The sequence below is a fragment of the Callithrix jacchus genome, chromosome X (assembly GCF_049354715.1).
Source record: "Callithrix jacchus isolate 240 chromosome X, calJac240_pri, whole genome shotgun sequence".
In the NCBI taxonomy this organism is placed as follows: Eukaryota; Metazoa; Chordata; class Mammalia; order Primates; family Cebidae; genus Callithrix; species Callithrix jacchus.
This window is the reverse complement of record NC_133524.1, coordinates 110264375-110269763: the sequence shown is the minus strand read 5'-3', so window position 1 is coordinate 110269763 and position 5389 is coordinate 110264375. Positions and strand designations below refer to the sequence as shown.

The 5389-nt window shown below is 36.4% G+C and overlaps 1 non-coding gene across 1 annotated transcript; it reads left to right on the top strand.

Moving 5' to 3' along the window:
* The first annotated feature begins 486 nt into the window (after positions 1–486).
* On the top strand, positions 487–702 carry LOC118150683 (small nucleolar RNA U3). The gene has a single exon (XR_004738850.1). It is a non-coding gene; the product is annotated as a small nucleolar RNA U3 (small nucleolar RNA).
* Positions 703–5389: the final 4687 nt, after the last annotated feature.

The following is a 5389-nucleotide window of genomic DNA, read 5'->3' as shown; positions in this document are numbered from 1 at the left end:
CTTTTAGATATACAAGAGTCTCAGGTAATTTCTAAGAATCAGGGAAATAAAGAATACCTCCTACATAGCTGTGTACTCTCTAGAAACAACTAAAAATACTAATCTACAGATTCTTGAATGCAGTGACACTGAAGTATGGTACATAAAATATGTATAAAAATAAATCTACAATAGGACAAATCACAGTGAAATGGTTGAACATCAAAGGCAAAGAGATTTTATAAGCAGTCACAGTTAAAATAATAGTTGACTTCTCAAGAGCTACAATGGAAATCAGAAGACATAGGATCAAAGTTTTCAAAGAGCTGAATGGAAATAACTGCTAACCTAGAATTCCGTACCCATTGAAATATGTCCATTTCTGATGATTAGTTTGAAATAGTGGCATTTTCAGATAACCAGTAGACCCTCACTAAAGGAAATTCTAAAGGATGGAGTTTAGGTGAAAGGAAAGTGATTCAGGTGCAATAATAATAAGAAATTGTGAAGACTATATTTTCAAGGTTCATTTCTATAGTTCCTTACTGGGGAAGTTTCTCTGAACATGTGCAGCACTAGGAAACATGAGGAAGAAGAACAGCATTCTCTCCTAAATGTGAAGCCAGCTGTTGGTGTTGCTTTGCTGTAACTGCTATTTGCCATTGATGATTATTTTTCTTTTCTTCCCAGAGAGTAAGAGGGAGATGATGCAGTCTGTGTGGTTCCCATAAAAAAGAAAGAAAGAAAGAAAAAATTTGTGGATGGCACAAGAAAGGGATAACAACGAAAGAGGAATAAAAATAATTGTTCTTCTCTATGAACGTGATGCTAAGTTAGAACGTTGTCTATAAAGTCTCTGTAAAATGCAAACATGCTATATGACATATAATGTCCTTAACATTTTCTGATATAGTGTGTGTTCTAATACAGAGGGTGTTCTTGGCCAGGTGTGGGGGCTCACTCCTGTAATCCCAGCACTTTGGGAAGCCAAGGCAGTGGATTACCTGAGGTCAGGAGTTCGAGACCAACCTGGCCAACTTGGTGAAACCCTGTCTCTACTAAAAATACAAAAACTTAGCCAGGCTTGGTGGCGAATGCCTGTAATTCCAGCTACTTGGGAGGCTGAGGCAGGAGAATCGCTTGGACTGGAGATGGGGAGGTTGCGGTGAGACAAGATGGCTCCATTGCACTCCAGCCTGGGCAACAAGCGTGAAACTCCATCTCAAACAAACAAGAAAGTGTGTTCTCTATAAGATTAGTATTCCAAGTGCCTTGAAAATAAGGTTCAAATAAGTGTGAGAAACATGGTGTTAAACAAAGGGAAACCAGATTCTTAACTGTTGGACTTCTCAGAACCTCTAAGTATGCTAATGTACATTTTGAGTTTCCAAGAGAGTGATAGGGTATATAACATTTCCCAATTTTATTTAACCACAAATTATTTTTTATCAGAAAAAATCAATACATTGACATTCCTATAGATCACATTTAAACCATCTGTCCCTAGCACGTTCCCTGAGATTCTTCATCAAATTAGATGACATTCCTGGAACAGGGAGGCATGAGATGGGTAAATCCTCACAGAAAGATGAGAAAACAACAAGATTAAGAGTATGAAGTGGCTCATGGAATGGAAGATCCAGATTGGGGAGTCCCCTTTGTGAGAAGGAGAATTGCAAAAGCGCAAGGGGTAAAATGGCAAAAGGAAACATCATGTGCCTACCACTTCTCCTGATGCTTCTATTGCTCAACTACATGGATTATCCATGAGTATTTGCAATCTTTTGGCAGTATAAATGATAACGGTTGAGATGGGATATAAACAGAGGCCACACAAACATGCAACTGAGGCTATTTCTGATTTATCTGATTAGGAAGCAGTGTCCATTGACCATTTTTAGAATATCTGAAATTTCATCTCAATGGTAACTTTTTGCCTTATTACTAGATACAAAATAATAAAATCAGGTGTGTTTCCATTATACAAGATTAATATGACTTTATATACAATGACCAAATACTTGCTACATAAAATAATCTTCATCAGGCCAGGCGCAGTGGCTAATGCCTATAATCCCAGCACTTTGGGAGGCCAAAGAAGGTGGATCACCTGAGGTCAGGAGCTCGAGACCAGCCTGGCCAACATGGTCAAACCCCGTCTCTACCAAGTACAAAAAAGTTAGCTGGGCTTGCTGGTGCATGGCTGTAATCCCAGCTATTTGGGAGGCCGAGGCAGGAGAATCACTTGAACCTGGGAGGCGGAGGTTGAAGTAAACTGAGATTGTGTCATTGCACTCTAGCCTGGGCAACAAGAGCAAAACTCCATCTCAAAAAAAATTAATAATAATAATCTTCATCAGGTGACTATAGATTATTTCTCATTCATCAGCAACATGCATATCTATGTTAGCACTGACAGCAGTGATATATTCCCAGGCAATAAGTATTTATTCAAGTAAATTTAGAATTAAAACATTAAATTAATAGATTAGTACTCTATTAATTTAGATGAATCTCACTAAAACAAATTTTAAAAAATATTTGTATGGAAGGGAATAAGAATTATACACACAACTCAATGTAAATACATCTAGTCTATTTTTAAAATTTTAATTCATATATTTTCAAATGACTCATATACAGAATATATAAATCATTCTCACAAAACACTAAGGAAAAGGCAATCCAATTAATGGTTAGAGTGTTTGATAGATATTTCATGAAAGAGAATATTCAAATAATACAGATGTCTCTAATGAATTAACTCTAAAAGTTTGACCTCTTTGATCATTCCTTCTTTTAACTTTTAAGTTTTAAATATAAACTATTTTAAGAACACTTACCATGAGATTTACCCTTTTATCAGATTTTAAACTATATAATACAGTATGGTCATCCATAGTCACAATGTTTTACAGTGGATCTCTAAAACTTATTCACTTTGCATAATTAATTTTATACCTATCAGCAACTCCTCATTTCCCTCTCTTCCTAGCCCCTGGAAACCACAATTCTATTCTTTGTTTCCATTGGTTTGAATGTTTTTGATATCTCATGTAAGTGAAATCATATAGTATTTTCCCTTCCGTGACTGGTTTATTTTGCCTGGCATAGTGTCTTACAGGTTCATTCATATTGTCACATATGGCAGAATTTCTTTCTTTTTAAGGCTGGACAATGTTCCATTGTATATATACATATAAAATTCCATTCATTTGTAAATGGGCATTTAGGTTTTCATTTATTTTGGCTTTTGTGAATAGTGCTACAATGAATATTGGAGTGCTAATCTCTCTTTAAGATTCTGATTCAAATTTTTTGGAGAAATACTCAGAAGTGAGGTTGCTGGATCATACGGTAATTCTATTTCTAATTTTTTGAGGCAACTCCATATTGATTTTCATAGTGGCTGCACCATGTTGCATTCCTGCCAACAGTACAGAAGGGTTCCAATTTCTCCACAGCCAGCCAACACTTACTGCCTTTAAAAAAAAATACAGATTATGTATCCCTAATCCAAATATCAAATCTGAAATGCTCCAAAATATGAAACTTTTTGAACACTGACATGATACCACAAGTGGAAAATTCTACACCTGACTTTATGTCGTAGATTGCAGTCAAATCTTCATTTCATGCACAAAACTATTTAAACTATTGTATAAAATTACCTTCAGGCGATGGTATAAAATGTATAAGGTGGATATGAAACATAAGCGAATTTTCTGTCTAGACTTACATCTCATCCCCGACATATATCATTATGTATATGTAAATATTCCAAAATTGGGGGGAAAGAAAAACAACCCGAAATGTGAAACACTTCTGGTCCCAAGCGTTTTGGTAAGGGATAGTCAATAAGTGTGAGTGATTGTCATTGTGATTGCATTTCCCTGACGATTAGTGACATTGAATATCTCTTCATATACCTGTTGACTCTTCATATGTCTTCTTCAAAGAAACGTCTATTCAAGTCCTTATTCCATTTTAAAATGAAGTTATTAGGGTTTTGTGGGGGGGCTTTTTTTGTTGTTGTTGCTGTTGAGTCATAGCAGTTTCTTATATATTTTAGAGATTAGCCACTTACCAGATATATAGTTTGCAAATATTTCTCTCTTTCCATAGATTGTCTTTTTGCACTATTTCCTTCACTGTGCAGAAGTTTTTTTAGTTTGATGTAGACCCACCTGTTTATTTTTACTTTTGTTGCCTGAGCTTTTGATGTCATTTCCATGAAATCACTGCATAGACTGATGTCATAAAGCTTTTCCCTTATGTTTTTTTTCCTATGGGTTTTACAACTTTCAGCTCTTATATTTAAGTCTTTAATCGATTTTGAGTTGACTGTCTTTACTCTGTGTACTTTATCATAAAATAGTTTGGCTTTTGAGTTCTTATATATTAAATGACAAACACTGGACTAAATAATCTCTAAGCACCCTTCCAACTCAATTCTTCTATAATTCATAATTTTACAAAGAACGTGGAATTCTCACTTCTCCTTACTCCACAATACAGTCACTAAACAAGCATTGTTTTTAGCAGGCTGTGAAACAGAAAGAATGAAATTACTAGTAGACAGAGCATGTCACCTGGGAATTTTTTCTGACTATATTACCACAGAAACTCAATTAATCTTAGGACTCTTGCTTTTGGTTTTTCCCAAGAAACTTTTAAATCTGCCATTCTGTCAACCAAGATTTATTGAAGTCCTACTATAGGTGTGGACACAGGGTTAGGCATGTGGGATAGAAAGATGAATACAGCACATTGATGGTTTTAAAGGCAATCACAGTATAGTGGGAGAGATAGAGATGTATGCTATATGGGCAACATCATAAAAGAGATATGTGCAGGATATTATGGGCATAGGAGTAAAGAGGATATAACTGAACTTGAGCGGAGTGATAATGGAAGGCTTCCAAGTAGATATTTTACCTTTCTTCAAGCTGAGGTGTGTACTTGTGGGAGAATGTTAGGTAGAGCACGCTAAACAATGAGAGCATTATGAACAGATGAGCAGGAGTAAGAAATAGCATTATGGAAAAGGTAGTTCAATCATTATTGTCTGCCCTGTACCCCGTTTTTCTTTCTTGGATTATTTTTCTTTTAAAATGTTTTTTTGAGACAGGGTCTCACTCTGTCACCCAGTCTGGAGTGCGATCACGTGATCTGGGCTCACTGGAATCTCTGCCGCCAGGGCTTAAGTAATCCTCCCGCCTCAGCCTCACGAGTAGCTGGAACTATAGGCACATGCCACTGTGAACAGCTAATTTTTGTATTGTTTTGTAGAGACTGGGTTTCCTCATGTTGCCCCGGCTGGTCTCAAACACCTAAGCTCAAGTGATCTGCTTCGGCCTCGCAAAGTGTTGGAATTACAGGCATAAGTCACGGCCCCTGCCCTCTTTCT